The sequence below is a fragment of the Rattus norvegicus genome, chromosome 16 (genome assembly GCF_036323735.1).
Source record: "Rattus norvegicus strain BN/NHsdMcwi chromosome 16, GRCr8, whole genome shotgun sequence".
Lineage (NCBI taxonomy): Eukaryota > Metazoa > Chordata > Mammalia > Rodentia > Muridae > Rattus > Rattus norvegicus.
In genome coordinates this window covers 78,549,185-78,568,074 of record NC_086034.1, presented here as the reverse complement: position 1 = coordinate 78,568,074, position 18,890 = coordinate 78,549,185, and the positions used below count along the sequence as shown (strand labels likewise).

General features: G+C 39.0%; 1 long non-coding RNA gene across 3 annotated transcripts in view; it reads left to right on the top strand.

Moving 5' to 3' along the window:
* LOC108348424 (uncharacterized) overlaps window positions 1-18,890 on the top strand; it is a 64,750-nt gene that overhangs the window by 20,876 nt on the left and 24,984 nt on the right. The window contains exons 3-4 of one of the 3 annotated variants that reach the window (XR_005495064.2): window positions 1,586-1,738; window positions 3,090-3,907. The exons of 1 other annotated variant lie outside the window; for it this stretch is intronic. This is a non-coding gene — a long non-coding RNA (uncharacterized LOC108348424). Of the gene's footprint in view, window positions 1-1,585; window positions 1,739-3,089; window positions 3,908-18,890 lie in introns of those variants that run through there. One more of the 3 variants, XR_005495061.2, reaches the window with a different exon arrangement.

Sequence of the window (18,890 nt, the reverse complement as noted above, 5' to 3'; positions counted from 1 at the left end):
CTCACCAATTTGGACTCTGGTGGTAGCCTTCCTTTATTGTCATCTCCTCCCTATCTGGACTGGGTAGACATTTGGTCACCTCTCCCCAGGAATAATGCCACACAATACCTAACAGGCTCACTGAGACACTCATAAATGTATGAAAACATGAGCAAACGTGTCAACAAGGGCAATGGGGGGAGGATGGGGAGGGGAAGCCCTTATAGAAGGGGACGGGGATGTTGGCCCAGAAACCGGGAAGGGGAATAAGAAATACTCAAGCTAATAAAGATTTAAAAAAAAGAAAAATATAAAATAAATTGCTCTAATCTTGAAAAAAAGTGTAACAAGTGGTGAGTGGTAATAAAACCAGCATTTGTAATTCTGAAGAAATGATGCAGAACAGCAATATGGTTCCCCTACAGCGAGCGGTTAAGGGGTACGTTCAACAGTTTGGGGACCGCAATAGTCTACAAGGGACATTTTACCACCTGAATCAGGCTAAAAGGCAATAAGTTAAATGAAGGAAACCATTCATGTAGACATGTAATTTATTTTATGACGCTATTGACTCTGTCAAATCATAGGGACCGAACATAGGTCAGTGGGTGCGGTGGGCTTCCTGTAGGAAGTGATAATTCATATCTGCTGAGTGACAATAGCTTTGGGAATGATAAAAAATTAGTTCACCTTAGTGGTTTGTTTTGTCTTTTTGTTTTGTTTTTGCTTGTTTTTGTTTATTTATTTTGAGGCCGGGTTTCTCTCTGAAGCCCTGGCTTTCCTAGAACTCACTCTGTAGACAAGGCTGGACTTCAACTCACAGAAAATCACCTGCCTCTGCCTCTTGAGTGCTGGGATTAGAGGCGTGCACCACCACAACCTGGCAGTTTCCCATAGTTTTAAAGGTGATTATATGGCTACATATTTTACCAAGAACTGTGGGCCTAAAAATGGATACATCTGATTTTAGGTTTCACCTAAGACTTATCAGATACATCGGACTTCAGGGCAAATGGTCAGCAAGAGAATAATTACTTAGCCAATTTAACATGTTGCACACCTTTATCAAAGTCACTGCAGTTTTATTCAAACGTTCTGGACACTTCCGGTAATGAGTATGCATTAACAGGTAAACCTCCAGCCCAGACCAAATTATTTGTCAGAAAAATGCCTTGCAGAATTAATAACAAAGGTTAGTGCACATTTATTCCACAGTTGTCTATTGCAAGATTTTAAGAACTATAAAACATTTACAATCATTAACCTTGTTGCTGCCCAATGTGATCATAACGGAAATAAACTCCCAGCCCTAAGGAATGAGGAGAAAGGATTGCAGTTGGGTGGGACTCTGACTAATTTAGATTAACTAGTTTGCTGAACATTCCAATGGGAAATGAAACAGAAGAGAGTCTTAAAAGCTGAATTAAAATTATAAATTTGGGGGCATTAACAAGAAATCTGGAGTGCTATGTATCTGATGCGTGTTTAAGCTCTATTAATTTGTTCTGTTTTAAGGACATTCAGGTAGATAAGGAAAAAGTGTAAGTTTAATCAACTACCCACAGTATCCTGTTATTTTGATTTTCTTTTTGTTTTTTGGTCATAGAACTCTTCCTGAATTCCATCTTATGCTCTTTGACTGCTGCATACACCATTTTGGAAAATATGCAGAAGATTGTCAATGCAGGATGACACGAGGGGCTCTATTATCAATCAAGCATACTACAGTTTGTGCCACAAGAGGAAAGCAATTACTAAGGTAAAGGATTCACTTAAAACAAGGCTTTCTCAGAGACACACGAAGGGTGTGCCTTTCTTGAGTAGGTCAGATTGACACAGAGGTGATGATAGCAATGACCAGAGCTGGATGGGAGTGATGCCACCTCTAAGCTTCTGATGCTGGGGAGAGCATTCTGTCTCTGATAGTCACCATTAGACTGTGCTTTACAAAAATCATCCAGATGCTCATTGGCCCCCAGGGTCAGGGGCATGCTAGAGTGCAGATGGAATCCCCAACATCTATGAAAAAAGAAATTATAAAATATAGACATGAGAGTTCATACAGACACATCTAATAAATAGGTATGAATATGGCTGCATGTTTGGTTCTAGACCTAAGTTTAGTTCTTTGCGTATTAAAGGCCAGTGACTACTGCCATTATATTGTAGATTAGGAACTAGAAAAGATACCCCATACAGTAGCCCTGATTCTAATTTTGAAGACTACCCATGAATTATTATTTAGTCGTTTAAAAACACATAAGAAAATCCAGATAGAGAGAAGGCTCAGTGGTTAAGAACACTTGGTACTCTTGCAGAGAACTTGGGGTTGGTTTACAGCCTTCACACAAGTTTGCTCACTACCATCTGTAACTGCAGTCCCATGGCGCTGGCACCCTCTTCTGCTCTAAGTGAGAACTTTTATGAATGTGGTGCAGAAACATCCAATTCGTGCACAGACATATACACAAGGAAGCAAGGAAGGAGGGAAGGAGGGAAGGAAGGAAGGAGGGAAGGAGGGAAGGAAGGAAGGAGGGAAGGAGGGAGGGAAGGAAGCAAGGAATGGAGGGAAGGAGGGAAGGAAGGAAGGAAGGAAGGAAGGAAGGAAGCAAGGAATGGAGGGAAGGAAGGAAGGAAGGAAGCAAGGAATGGAGGGAAGGAAGGAAGGAAGGAAGGAAGGAGGGAGGGAAGGAAGGAAGGAAGCAAGGAATGGAGGGAAGGAAGGAAGGAAGGAGGGAAGGAAGGAAGGAAGGAAGGAAGGAAGGAGGGAGGGAGGGAGGGAAGTTCTGCTACGTGTGGTAATATGAATAAATCTTGAGGACACCACACTGAGTGATATAATCAGTCCCAGGAAAGCTGCATCTTATAGGGAGCACCTAAAATAGCCTGATGCTTAGAACTGAGGAGGGCTTTGTTGTTTTCAGGGTCTGAGAGGAGGCAAAATAAGCTGTTATTAACCCTTTCAAACGTGGTTTTAATTCAGAAAGAGGAACCAGTTCTATCCATTTGTTTTCCAACATTGGACTCGCAGTAAACAATTCTGTCATAAAAGTGTGGACAATTAAAATATGGTCAAAGTATGAATCTCATGTTAATTGTTCTTACCACAGTATAACAGAGTAAAATAAAGTAACCATAAAGACTATATAAGAAAAGTAAAAGACACCACTCATCCTGGAAAATAAATTTCTCAACAAGCGAAGAAGGCAAGTGGCTTCTCGTGTGTGAATGGGGAAGGAAAAGGAGAGCAGAGCCAGTAGAAAAAAATGAAAAATGGGATAAACAGACAATTCAAAAAAAGCACACGAAAAAAAAGCACACAACAAACAAACAAAAAATAGAGATGATTTTGTGACAAATGTTCAAGTTACTCGTTCGTAGAGAAATGGAAATTAAAACCACACAGAGGAAACATTTCTCACCTGTCACACTGACACACCTTTCTAAAAATTGCTGTAAGCCCGACCTGCTTGCCAGGCTGTCAGGAAACAGGCACTCTCGACTATTATTGATGGGATTGCAAATCTCTCAGCACATCTGGAGGGAGATTCCCTAGTACTTAAAGAAACTGAGGCACACAAGAAATGAACACAGGCACATAGCCTCTGCATGCCTTAGTGATCAATCCTACTCTTCTGAGAGTCTACTTTGAAGGTACAACACCAGTGGCACAGACTGCAAATGACCATGGCATTTTGTAATGTGACTTGTCATAAAAGCCATCAGAAGCAACTTGTATTACCAGTGAAGAGAGTGCCTTTGAAGAGCAATGGTCTCTAAGTGTGTAAGTATGTGTTGCTGCTACACAATGAAGAACTGTTTGACTGCTGAAAAAAGGAAAAAACCTTTGTAAGCTGTAATTAAGTGGTTTTTACTTGAATGTGTGTTAAACAAATCAAATAAAGATTAAATTGATATTTTTAGCACACAGAGTTGTGAAGGTTCAATTGTATATGTAGGAAAGATAAACTAGAAAGTGTACAAAACTGTTTTCTGGGGAGTGAGAGGGAAAGACGTAGAAGGAAGGATGTAAGAAGCAATCAGAAAAGGAAGAAAGAAATCTCTAAATATAATATCATAGTTCTGAGTCCTGTATACAGGAAAGTTCTGCATATCCTTTGCAGACTCAAACTAAATAATTAAGAAAGAGAATGTGGGATGTAGAAAATAAAATATGAATGCTAACAAATTATGTGCTAAGGACGACATTGCTGAGATAAAAGAGAGGGAAATATTTGACAGTCCCTTGACTAGAGCATGGAGTTCAACAGAAACGCAGTTGCCTTCTGTTGAGGTTATCTAGTGGATGAACTTGGAGAATGGAGCAAACTATTTTGAAACTATGCTGAGGGTGGTTTGGTTGGAGAAGAAATTCATGTCTAAGGAAAGATGCAGGCACAGGGTGAACAATATGGTAGACGGAGGCTCACACAGCGTCACAGGAGATACTGAGTATGGAGAAACATGGGAACACAGGCAGAAGGCAAGGTCGGCGTACAGAAAACATGAGTCATATGCTAGCGACTTTCCTGTCCTACATATACATAGACGGTCTGGATTAAATAAACAGCATGCTCCTCTTTTCAGGGCTTTTGAACAACTTTTGCACAACACTGTGTCTGCTTGTTGGTGCTTAAATCTCTCATCTCTCTGCTAAACCTTAATTCCCACCTCTACCTCCAAAATAAATAAATAAATAAATAAATAAATAAATAAATAAATAAATAAGGCAGGGGGAATGGGGGTCGTGTCTCAAGCTAACATTCCCAGAACTGACTGCATTCAGTAGTTAAAGGTGGATTTCATCTTATTGAATCAATGAGACAAACATTCAATGTCTCCATGTAGAGGTTGAACTAGCTATGCTAAACAAGGGATCTTCACCATTTTGCTCTTTCTCTTCACACCTTGCACGGGAAATAGCCCTCACTTTTTGCAAGGCAATTGCATCCCATAGCGGTTCAGGCCAGTGACACCAGAGGCCTGTCCTCTCACAGCTCATCAAGAAAGATGAAGGATCTGGGAGCTTCCAACAGCAGCTTCCAACATACCCAAATTCTAGTTGTCTTCCCTCTACCTGAACAGCTGGAACACTGTCTCTTTGCTCTCCCTTTGCCAACTTATGGATGTCCACCAACAATTTAAAGATACATTTTGTATGAATATGATATAAATTTAGCATGGTAGATTTTATGATGGTTGGTTCTTTTTGAACTCCTGGTTCTACCACAGCCAAAGGTGAGGGGATGAAGTTTCACAGGCTTTCCCAAGCAGGCTAAATTTCTCATTGGTCATAAGGGTCACTCTAAATCACCACTACTAGTTCTTTAGTCAAGGTTGAATTGTGAATCTATAGACTCATGTATTAATATATTGATAATGCATTATTATATCAACGAATTATCATGTGTTCATGAGCTTCCTGGGAAACTAACTCTGGAAGCAGGGTTGCCTCTCCATGTTTCAGACATAAGGATATTTATTTCAAAGTGTACCCTAAGGTCTGGCGAATGGGCTTACCCCATCTCTGTGACAGGAAGATAAGAGAACAGGAAAGAAATAAAAGATCCCAAAAGTCAAGACATGTTGAGAACAGCTGGAAGATGAACCATTTCTATCAGAGTTTACAAGTGTGTATGCAACAATATAAAAATTTCCCTCAGTAGAGGGAAAGAGAAAAGTTGAGCCATGGGACCTTCTAGAGACTCCCCGGAGGAACAGGCTCTCTAGAATACAAGCTTTCTCAGTTATAGCAATAACAGCAGGACAAAGATGAGACACATATATGTATAAGATGTATATGTCTACATGTATAATATATATATGTATTTGTTTATATGTACATATTAATACTTGGATGCAAAATATATGGTTTGCTTTTCAGCATTTTGTAGAATTAGAATGATGGCCAAATAAGTGGAAATAATTTATGAAAATGGCAAAATTTTTTTGCAGTGAAAGTCAGTTCTTGTTGTCCTCATAATATTTGGCTACGATGCCTTGTACTCTTATTTAGAGCATGTTGGTGGGTTTAATACCCCCTCACTTCAACTCACAGAGCTCTCTATTGACTACTGCATGCTTAACTTGTCTACGTTCCTCCACTCCACGTTTCCATTAGGTGACTGTCACCTTTGGGAGCTCATGAGAATTCTAAATTCTGTATGCCTTTGTCAAATATGAAAGTGACTGACAGTCTGAATATTGAGTTGAACTCATTTGATAGAATGTTTTTGACAACGGAGTGTTGGTTTGATTTAATTTATCCATATTTTCCTTATTCATCTTTTAAAAATTGTCCTGTTTAAGAAATCCATACCAAAACTAATTCTGTAAAACAGATGTTTATGGCTTACTAAAATGTGAAGCACTTCCTAATGAATACCCTACGTGTCTAGTGCTTGTCTAAAAATTACTGTTTTGTCCTATCCTGCAGTACAATCCTTGCCATGAGCAAAATCAAATAACACTGGGAGGCTCGTCCCTTCTCTCTGTTTCTCTACCTATGTCAATACCACAATTTAAATGAATCCACCTTTCTAATTTGCTGAGGTTTTTGTCTTTTACTGTTTATTCTAGTGCTGAGGGATGACCTCCAAGATTTGGAGTTGACACATAACATGCAGGACACCGCCCCCAGAGTTAATTCTAATTGGTAAATTAAGATGCCAACAGCCAGTTGCTGGGGAAAAGAGAGATAGGCAGGGTTTAGGTTTTCCTGGTGTGCGAGAGAGCACAAGGAAGGAGAAATGGGCCACCATGGGATAGAGGAGTGCACTGGACCACAGAGGACTGACTAATTGTAGTTAAGAAGAGCCAAGATGGAACCTAGCAAATAGTAAGGGATAATTTGGAGTTATCGATGGGAAAGTAGAGTCTAACAATATGGATCATAGCCAGCTGCCCAGCTATTGTGCTACTTAAGGCATATTAAAAGAAAAGGACTATGTGTGTGCTTCATCCAGGAGCATAAATGTTCAAAGGCGGGAAGGAACCTTGCATCCTGCATTTTTTAAATATTTTCTACAACACTAACAAACCTTTTTCAGCCTCAGATGTCCCCCAGTTTTGTTCTCACTCAATCTTGACCCTTAATTGTCACGTGAATTTTATAAGTCCAGCAGTGTCAATAAATAAGTTGTTCAAGTTTACAAGTGAGTCCAATTGCTTTCGGACTTCTCACTGACACAGTACCTAATGCTTGAATCAGTGTGTGGAGAAACAGAAGTCCTTTGTAAGATATTTTGTATCTTATTACCCCAAATACAGAAAGTGTATCTGTCCGTTAATATAAATTTCTTACTGTTATTCCCAATCGTATCAACTGGATGCTGTAAGTTTCTGCTTTTCGAATTTGGGTGTCATTGTTAAATGTGTTCACAGTCGCCTGTTTCTTTACAGCATACAATTTACACTGAACTCTTTCTACTTGCTTGCTGCTCTAATTTGAATATGTAATGTCCCGCACAGAATTGTGAGTTTCATTGGTCCTCAGATGGTGGTGCTATCCTTTGGGGGAGTGATAAGGAGCCTTGTGAGAGGTAGGACACTCCTGGAAGCATGTGTTTGAAGGATCTGTTTGATTAATAGTGCCCTCCCCTCTCTCTGCTCTCTGCTCATCTTCAAGTGAGCAGCCCCTAATACGTGTTCACACCACTGACACACTCAGCCTCCTCACAAGCACAGTGAACAGAGCCCAGGCTTGTAGAGTACATCCTCTGAAGCAGAGGGTAGTGAGGACAGATTTACCTATTTGGGCTATGTCAGGTATTTTTCATAAGAACATATAGTCGGAAAATTTCACTCACTTTTAGTGTATAGACATACAATTAATACTAGACTGACTTCTGTGCTAGATTTTTTTTAAGATTTATTTATTCATTATGAACACAGCATTCTGCCTGAATGTCTGCCCAGAAGAGGGCATCAGATCCCATTACAGGTGGTTGTGAGCCACCATGTGGTTGCTGGGAATTGAACTCAGGACCTCAGGAAGAGCAGCCAGTGCTCTTAACAGCTGAGCCATCTCTCCAGCCCCTGTGCTAGATTTATATACACTCTCACATTTACAACTTTATTACACTCCCTTGTCTTTAAAATTTCTACAACTCATATTTGTTTCTTACAAATCTTGCTACATCTTTTTACCTTTCCATGTTTTATTTCTCTAGCTTTGTTTTTCGGTACTATGCTGGATAGGGGTGGTGAGGGTCTGCATCCTTAAAAGACAGAACTCAGGAGAACATTTCCTATACTCAGTCATTAAGTGTGAGTCATACTATAGAGCCTCTTGTACCACAGGAGAAGTAAGATTAAAGGAGTCCATTTTTCTCACACTTTTTAAATATGTATTTACCCATAGCTGCTGACCTACAGCATATGTGTTTTTACAATTGACAGTATGATCATTGCTTTCATTCTTAATTTATGGAATGAAATTAATTGATTACCAAGTGTTAAGAACATGAAAAGATAATTAGAATTATGATTAATGAACTTCTTAAATTGGCAAACCTAATTTGGTACCATAAAAGAAAATTTAGACCTATTTTCATGAGAGAAATTAGCTTGCAATTTTGAATTTTCTTATCTTTTTTCATCCTTAGCAGATAGTCAAAATCAGTTATGTTTTCCAATAAAGAATCTAGAAACATTTTCTCTTCCTTTTCCACTTCCTCCTCTTTTTCCTTCTCCTTTCTCTTCTACTTCATTTTCCTCCTTTTCTCTTCCACTTCCTTTCCTTCTTCCTCCTCTCCTACCTCATCTTCCTTTTCCTTTCAGTAGGAAAATCAATATGAATTGCTTCATACTCATTTGCATGAAATCAGTAGTGAAGCCATCTGACCTGGAGCTTTCTATATAGGTTTTTAGTTACATAATTGGTATCTTGACTAGAGAGCGCACCAGGATTCTTCTATTTCTCCTTGAGTTAGTAATCGAATGATGAGAATTTGTGAATTTATACAATTTATCCTAAAATTATAAACGTCTGGCAAAATAGCCTCTCTTTCTAATGTCTGCAAGATGTTCAGTGTTCTCTTGCAACGTTGAATTTTATGTATGTCATTCAACAGTTTATCCACGTTTATTAGAGATTTTGAATAGTTGCCATCATACTTAGTTACATCTATCTTGCTTTCTAATTTTATTTTGCTATTTTTATAATTATTTTCTTCCATCATGCTTTCTTGTCTTATTCTTTAAAAAAAGTTCTTAAACCTTGTATTTAGTTCAGTGACTCCAAACTTTCCTCTATTGCCATGTTTCTCAACCTATAGGCCATGACCCCTTTGGGGGTTGCACATCAGATATCTCACATATCAGATATTTACATTAGGACTCATAACAGTAGCAAAATTTTAATTATGAAGTAGCAATAATATAATTTTATGATTGTGGGGTCACTGCAAATGAGGAACTGTATTAAAGGGACACAGCATTAGGACGGTTGAGAAACACTTTTCTACTGTACTTAAGTTCAAAGGTAACTTTTTATTCAATTCCAGGGGTTTCTTTGGCTCCAGAAAGATTTAATATGTCTTCTTTCAAATTCTACCACAATGTACCTGAACTTCATCAGAGGTCTTCTTTTCTCTCTTTTGAGTTCTCTTACCCACTTACATCATTGTGAACAATGTATCTGTCAGGGGAGTCAACACCTTGGTCACTGAAACAGAATTAAATTTGAACTCTTTGTTTTACAGCTACTTTTATCCAACCTGTATTTTTTTAATCTTACTAGAAAGCCTATCCCGTGTTCTCCACCTACATGCCTCATTAAATTAATGGGTCACTGAGCACATTTGTCTAAAATCTCTATTTTATATAATTTCTTCTCTGTTCTTCTCAATATATTTATCACTTCTACCAGCAGCATTTATAGAGCACTTGCCCTTTGAGTCGGGGCACGTTCTATTTCCATTCACACATGAGGGTTCAGAATTAGTCTGGTGTTTATTTTCTATCCAAGCCTTTGAACCTCTCTTGCTTGCTTTCCGATGAGCCCATCATTTTTATATGTCACACCAAGTTTAGCTATTATTCATTACTGTCAGTGATCTCACTTTATACTGTATGTCTGATGTGCTCAAGCTTGATATAAATCAACACTTTACTTAAGCCTCCCAACACAGACACAGTGCTATAATTTATGCCACTATTCTCTTCTACAATATCATTGTCATAAACAGTCAAAGTGAGAAACATTTATTTCTGAAATCAATGACAACATTTTTTATAATCATCATCAAGACTTCCTGCCCCAATCCAATGATGTGAATTTGTTAATCGTGAGGTTATTGCTAGACGAGGTAAACCATGTATATGGGTTGAAAGGGAAAACACATAGCTTTCCTAACCGAAATCGTCAATATAGCAGAAATAACAAGAAACAGTATAGATGGCAATGGTGTGTGGTCAGTGAAGAGAGAGAGCCAGAAATTTAATATACAGATCCTGAATGTGAGAGAAATGAAGGACAGTGTCTGGTGAGATTCATTGGCAACTTGATACAACCTAGGGTCACCTGGGAAGAGAGAACCTCAATTGGAAAACTACCTCCCCATTTGCTTGTGGCCGTGTCTGTGAGAGGTTGATGGATGACTGATATGGGAGAGCCTATCCCAACTCTACAAGGCACTGTTCTAAGATTGATTGGCTAGGCTATAGAAGAAAGGTAACAGACTGAGCTGGACAGTGAGCCTGTAAGGAGCGTTCCTTATGGTTTCTGCTTCAATTTCCTGTCTTGAGCCCTTGCCCTAGCTTCCCTCAGTGATGGATTATGAACTGGAAATCTAAGATGAAATAAACCCTCTCCTCCTGAAGTTGCTTTATGCCATGATGCTTACCATAGCAATGGAAACAAAACTAGAATGGGGAGTCTTTGTGACTTTATCTACAAATAAACTAATTCACAGGGGAGGACAGAGCGAACCCATATGAGTTGTGTGTGTCTCAGAACTATGCGGGCATCTCATTTGGGAGAAACAAAGATCCTCACCATGAAAGTGAGCACTGCAGACTCAGAGGAGTGAAGGCAAGACAGCTTACGTTATGGCTTTGTCATTCTGCCATTAGCCCAGGAGTTTGGCCAACTGACTGATGGATCACAGAGGACTCTTCTTTTCTCTTTTTAAAAGTAACAATATTATTATTTTATTTACAATCTAGTCATTGTGCTTACTTTAGTCCCCCTTCCCAGAGTTCTTCATCCCTTTCCTGCTCCCCCTCCAGACTTCCCCCTTCCTTGGCCTCAAATCTCTCAAGGATTAAGCATATTTTCCACTGACCAGTAAGACATTTGTGCCAGGGGCCACAGACTGGCTCATGTATTCTCCTTGTTTGTGGCTCAGTCTCTGGGAGCTCCCTGAGGTCTGGGTTAGTTGAGACTTCTGGACTTCCTAGAGAGTCAACCTCCCCTTCAGCTTCTGAAATCCCTCACCTAATTTAACCATGGTGTGTGTTTAGGGGTCCCTGACATCAGTTTAATGCTTGGGTTAAGTATCTGCTTCTGTCTCAGTCAGCTGCTGGTAGGGCTTCTCAAAGGACAGCCATGCTGAGCTCCTCTCTATAAGTACATCTGAGCATCAGTAATACTGTCAGCCCTTGTTGCCCTCCATGAGATGGATCACAAGTTGAGTCAGTCATTGGAAGGCCTTTCCTTCAGTCTCTTCTCCATTTTTTGTCCTTGCAGTTCTTTTAGATAAGAATAATTCTGGATCAGAAATTTTGACTGTGGGTTAGTAGCCATGTCCCTTCACTTGAGGCAATGCCTATCTACTGAAGGTAGACTTTCTGAGTTCCCACTCCCCAATGTTGGGCATTTTGGCTAAGATCACCCCCATTGAGTCCTTAGAGTCTCTTAACTCCCACGTTCCTAGTACTTTCTAGAGGGTCCCCCAACTCCAACCCCCTATGCTGTTTATCTCCATTCATTCTCTTAGCTCTCTGGGCCTTTGTAGAGAGCTTTTTATGCTGTTTCCAGGAAATTTGCAAGAATAATTGATATTGGGCTAGAACAAGGAACTAAGCTCAAGAAAAATACAGCCAAGGAATGTATTCCTTGTGTCTTGATAAGTCCCTGGAAACAGTGACCTCAGGACCTTTCTTTATGCCTTGTTTGTTCATTAACCACTTTGGTTTTGCCTTGTTTGTTCCTTGACTACTTTGCTTATGCCTTAGAACTGGCCATATTCTTTGCACGTACCTAGAATGATATAAAAGTCAACTGGGAGAAATTAAAGCTGCTTTACCACTTGCTGGACTCATACTATAATGTTGTCTAATTGTCTTTTTTTTTTTACTTTAATCCTACTCTCTCCTGGAGACCCTGTTGACTGACTGAGTGGCCTTTGTCAAATGGTGCCCACAATATGTAGGCTCAAGTATGAGAGGTTCAGTGAAAAACACCAAAAGAAAAGGGAGTGTGCACACAGGAAATTATAGGAAATTTGGGCCAACGGTGAGTAAACCCTGTAAAAATGGGATAGGACAATCGTAGAATGGTTTTTGTGCATATGCTTAGAGATGCTGAAGTCAAGAGGAGGTCTGGAAACATCTTGCTTCCTCTCTGGCTCTCACTGGGTGAATACAAAGTCCTAGTTCTGGGTCCCTTTGGTGGGACATCTGGTTCTCTTCCCTCTCTGTCTAATGACTGTCCCTGGTGTGTCAGTCTGTCCATGTCTGCCAGTTTATGTCTGGTTTTGTTTCATTGATTAATTGTTGCTCTGTGTTTCATATGCAAAAGAAAAAATGGTTAAAACTTTGGTGCTGGCCATTCACCCTTTGACTTAGTTTTATCTCATTTCAAGGACTATAGAGAAGAAACAACAACAACAGTCTGAATTGAGAAACAAAAACAGATAAACTGCCTTTGGAGCCTTGAGCCTGTAGTCAGGCGTCTAGCACTTCTGGAGAAGCCCTGCCAAGGGATTGCTGTCTGTACAAGCCACCCTCAAAGGGGCTATTCTCAGCTATTCTGGACAGGAAGCTGACGGCTGTTTCTCCTACAAAAATCTCTGTGACTGATTATTGGGTTCAGCAGGTGGCAAGGTGCCACTCCCTTGAAATTACAGCTAGAAAAAAAAGAAGAAAAATTTTGTCTGTCTAGTCTAAATATGTAAATGTTTGTAGCTACTTCATATTTGTTTTTGACTGGTCCTAAATGTATAAATATGTTCTGCATGTCTTGGTTATAGATTAATGGCTGATGATTTATTGAGTATAGTTTAAAATTTGTAACATTGGTAACAGAAAGTTTGCTTAAAGCTGGAAACTTAGAATTGGATTCAATTCAGGCAAAAAAAAAAGTGGCATGAACCAAACCCAGGGAAACAGGTCTTTAAAGATATTGCTAAATTGGGGTAATACTTTATGTAATTCCTGTCATAGAAGCCAGAGTTTTAAAAGATAGGCTTTAAAATAATGTTTCTTTAATAAGGTATTAAAAGCTGCACCATCATGCATCCATATACAAGAACTGGCAGCCAAACTTTGTAACATGAAAATAATGCACTTGGTATTGATTTTAGGGAGACTGGATTTTTAACACTGTTAAAAGTTGGTTTTGCCTTCCAAACTTATGGTTATGCTCTGATATTGCAAAAGAAGCTTTACAGTTAAAAATATTACAGGTAAATATAAAGCTAGTGGAATATTGACAGTTTACAATTCAATCACAGGCTTAAGATTTTAATTCCTTTTTGGTTGTCTGGATATAAACTTAAAGATGCTTTCGCATCATGCTAAAAACATCTCTGTATAATTTATATATCTAATCCCCTGGATTGAGGAAAAATTTTTTTCTGTGCCTTTTAACCCAAACCAATAGCTTTTACTAGGTCTCAAAGGCATGGGTCTGCTCCTGTTGTCTAAGAGATATCTGTTCACTATATTTCTAAAGTATGAATTTCAATACTATGGTAAATACATCCTCTTGTAAAATAAAGTTCACATAAAGGGAATTATGGAATGAGCCCACGAAGCTCTAAAAAACTCAGTTACATAAAACAAAAAGCGGCAGGGGAGGAAGTTGTATATTCCTTCACCATTTGACTACTCCATTACCACCAAATTTTATTTTGAATATTTTGACATTGAATGCCAGGGAAGTCCCTCCTGCTGAGCGTCCATGGCACCCTACAACTTGGCCTACTTATGCCTGATGAAATGGAAAGATCTCCTTACTGGCATACGGCATGGTCCCAATCAGGTATTAATATGGGGAAGAGGGCATGTTTGTGGGGTTTTTTACAGGAAGCTAAAGGAGCATGATGGCGGCCAGAGCAACTGGTGAGACACGGGACATGCTGATGCTGGGACAAAGAAAGGTGCTGACTGTGAGCTTGCTGAGTGCCCTGGCAGTGGTGACAGGGAAGCTGTACTGGACATGTGTTCCTGACCCACCTTTGCTTATCTATAACCCAGACTGGACAAGCTGCCTTGCCTGAAGCTATTAGGCCTTGTGAAACAGAGTACATGGAGACTGTACTCTCTCTTCGAAACTCTCTTTGAAAAATTGATCAAATAAAGAAGTTGTTATAAGACCCTTCTCTTTCTTTTCATGTGACCAGTTATTCCGATTCAGTCATAGACTGGTCCGGAAATCAATCCAATACTGGAAGAAAGAAAATGATGGTTGGCATTTGGAGGGCTGGTTCTTCACATTTGCAAAGACATATTTGAAAATTGACAGCTGCCTTGTATGATGTTGTACTTGCTGTGGACAAAAGTGAAACAGGGTCTGGAGTTAAGGAAAGTGTAACATCCTGTGTTAACATCACCTACATCTTTACTTTTGTTATTGGCTCTGCTAATGACTTCAATGATTCTTTTTTTTAATTGTCGTTTGTCCAGATGTGTTTCTTCACTGGATGATGGTCTATCTGTAATGGTAGTAAATCAACCAGCTTTTATTATGATTCCTGTAAATTTATCTGAACTTCTGGTATTCTGAAAAAGGCTTACACATATTGGATGCAATGAGTCAGGCTTTAAGCAGAAGCAAGAGAGGGCAGTGGGCTTGACTATTGCCAGTACAGCAGCTTTGATTACATTAATAGCTAGTGCCATTGCTTCTGCAATTGCTTTCATCCAAGCAACTTTTCAACTTTAGCAGCCACTTTTGTTAATCACTCAGCAAAAAATGTTACTAATGCTCTGAGTATTTAAGAAGATACAGATAGGCATTTGAAACATTGAATTGATGGTCTTTATGATGGTATTCAAATTATTGGAGAGGAGGTTCAGCTTTTAAGAGTAAGAAGCCATCTCAAGTGTGACACTAGCAATGGATTTGTGTCACTTCTAAAATTTACAATGACAGTCACTATAATTGGGAGAAAATTCAAAGATACTTGCAGGATATCTGGCATATTTCTAACACCTCTTTTGATATTTTAACTTTGCGTACCAAGATTATGAATTTAAAGAACGATGCTCCACTGTGTTTTGATGCTGCAGATACTGCTGGTAAAATTATTTGGGGCTTAATATCTGTATTCCCATCTTGGTCAAGCTTCAAGAATGGCTTATATAGTTTGATCATGTTGGCCTTTCTTGTCCTGGTAATACTTTTATTCCTGCCTATTTTGACAAACTTCCCTTTAACAATACCAAAATGCTGATGGAAAAAATACATGGCTTGAAACTTAAAACGGATCCTGAGACAAAGCCATTAATTTAACAGTCTGGCAGTCAATGATAGGTAAGGTTCTGCGCAGAGCCTTAACAACCTAAGACTGAAATGCATTCATTTGGATAATGCATTTTCTTTTTTTCCCTTTTTACCCCATTTTTCTTTCTTTTTTTTTTCTTTTCTTTTTTTCGGAGCTGGGGACCGAACCCAGGGCCTTGTGCTTGCGAGGCAAGTGCTCTACCACTGAGCTAAATCCCCAACCCCCCATTTTCCTTTCTTTTGTTGGATATTTTATTTATTTACATTTCAAATGTTATCCCCTTACCATGTTTCCCCTCTGGAAACCTCCCATCTGATGGCCCCACTCCCTTCCTCCATGAGGATGATCACCCACGCACCCACACACTCCATCACTCCATCCTGCCACACCGCCCTGGCATTTCCCTACACTGGGGCATTGAGACTTCACAGGACATACGGCCTTTCCTCCCATTGATGCTGTACAAGGCCCATCCTCTGCTACATAGGTGGATGGAGCAATGGGTTGCTCCATGTGTACTCTTTAGTTCGTAATTGGGGAGTCTGGTTGGTTGACATTGTTTTTCTTACTCTGAGGTTGCAAACCACCCCAGTTACCTCAGTCATTTCTCTAAGTCCTCCATTGGGGACCCCATTCTCAGTCCAATGGTTGCCTGTGAGCATCCACCTATATATTTGTCAGGCTCTGGCTGAGCCTCTCAGGAGACAGCTATATATTGGTGTTCTGTTCAGGAAATTTTCCCTTGTGCCTATGTGTTCATGACTCAACCCCACTTTCTCTTCTATTAGTTTGAGTATATCTGGTTTTATGTGGAAGTCCTTGATTCACTTGGACTTGAGTGTTGGACAAGGCTTTAAGAATGGGTCAATTTGCATTCTTCTACATGCTGACTGCCAGTTGAACTATCACCATTTGTTAAAAATGCTATCCTTTTTTTACTGGATAGTTTTAGATCATTTGTCAAAGATCACATGATCATAAGTGTGTGGATTCATTTCTGGATCTTCGATTCTATTCCACTGAGCCTGTCTCTGTACTGATACCATACAGTTTCTATCACTATTGCTCAGTAATACATCTTGAGGTCAGGGATGGTGATTCCCCTAGAAGTTCTTTTATAGTTGAGAATAATTTTTGCTATCTTCTGTTTTTGTTATTCCAAATAAATTTGCAAAATTGTTCCTTCTAGTCTTTGAAAAAATGAGTTGGAATTTTGATGGGGATTGTGATTGCTTTCAGCAACATGGCCATTTTTATTATATTAATCCTGGCAATAAATGAGCATAGAGGTCTTTCCATCTTCTGAGGTCTTCCTCAATTTCTTTCTTCAGAGACTTGAAGTTTTAGTCATACAGATCTTTGACTTGCTTGGTTAGAGTCACAACAAGGAATTTTATATTATTTGTGACTATTGTGAAGGGTATCATTTCCCTCATTTCTTTCTCAGCCTGTTTATTCTTTGAATATAGGAAGCTACTGATTTGTTTGAGTTAATTTCATATCCAGCCACTTCGCTAAAATTGTTTATCAACTATAGGAGTTTTCCAGTGGAATTTTGGGGGTTGCTTAAGTATGTTATCATATCACCTGCAAATAATGATATTTTAACTACTTCCTTTCCAATTTGTATCCCTTTGATCTCCTTTTGTTGTCTAATTTGAGTAGACAGTTTTTCAGCTTCCATGTGTTTATGGGCTCTCTGTTCTTTCTATTGTTTTTGAAGATGCAACCTTAGTCCATGGTGATCTGATAGGATGTATGGGATTATTTCATTCTTCTTTTATCTGCTGAGACCTGTTCTATGACCAGCCATATAGTTAATTTTGGAGAAGATACCATGAGATGCAGAGAAAAAAGTATATTCTTTTTAGGAGGAAATGTTCTATAGATGTCTGTTAAATCCATTCATAACTTGTGTTAGTTTCACTGTGTCTCTGTTTTGTTTCTATTTCCAAGATTTGTCCATTGCTGAGAGTGGGGTGTTGAAGTCTCCTGCTATTATTCTGTGAGGTGCTATGTGTGTTTTGAGCTTTAGTAAACTATCTTTAATGAATGTGGTTGCCCTTGCACTTGGAGTCTAGATGTTCAGAATTGAAGGTTTATCTTGGTAGATTTTTCCTTTGATGAGTATAAAGTATCCTTCCCTGTCTTTTTCGGTAACCTTTGGTTGAAAGTTGACTTTATTTGATATTAGAATGGCTACTCTAGTTTGTTCTTTGGGACCCTTTGCTTGGAAAAATTTTTCCCAGCCTTTTACTCTGAGGTAGTGTCTGTCTTTGTCACTGAGGTACATTACCTGTATACAGTAAAATGCTGGGTCCTGTTTACCTATCCAGTCAGGTAGTCTATGTCTTTTTGTTGAGGAATTGAGTCCATTGATGTTAAGAGATGTTAAGGAAATATGGTTGTTAGAGGTGGAAATATGTTTGTGTGACTATCTTCTTTTGGATTTATTGCAAAAAGATTACTTTCTTGCTTTTTCTAGGGTGTAGTTTCCCTCCTTATGTTGGAGTTTTCCATCTATTATCCTTGGTAGGGCTGTATTTGTGTGAAAATATTGTGTAAATTTGGTTTTGTCATGGAATATCTTTGTTTCTCCATCTATGTCAATTGAGAATTTTGCTGGGTATATTAGCCTGTGCTGGAATTTGTGTTCTCTTAGAGGGGTCTGTATGACTTACACCCAGGATCTTCTGGCTTTCATAGTCTCTGGTGAGAAGTCTGGTTTAATTCTGATAGGTCCGCCTTTATATGTTACTTGGCCTTCTTCCCTGACTGCTTTTAATATTTTTCTTTGTGTTGTGCATTTGGCGTTTTGATTATTATGTGACAGAAGTAGTTTCTTTTCTGATCCAGTCTATTTAGAGTTCTGTAGGCTTCTTGTATGTTTATAGGCATCTCATTCTTTAGGTTAGGGAAGTTTTCTTTTATAATTTTGTTAAAGATATTTAACGGCCCTTTAATTTGGGAATATTTGCTCTCCTCTGTACCTATTATCCTTAGGTTTGATCTTCTCATTGTGTCCTGGATTTCCTGGATGTTCTGGGTTTGGACCTTTTTGTGTTTTACACTATCTTTGATGTTTGTGTCGTGTTTTCTATGTTATTTTCTGCCCTGAGATTCTCTCTTCTATCTCTTGTATTCTGTTGGTGATGCCTGCATTTATGACTTCTGATCTCTTTCCTAGGTTTTCTATTTACAAGTTTGTCTTGCTTTGCAATTTCTTTATTGTTACTA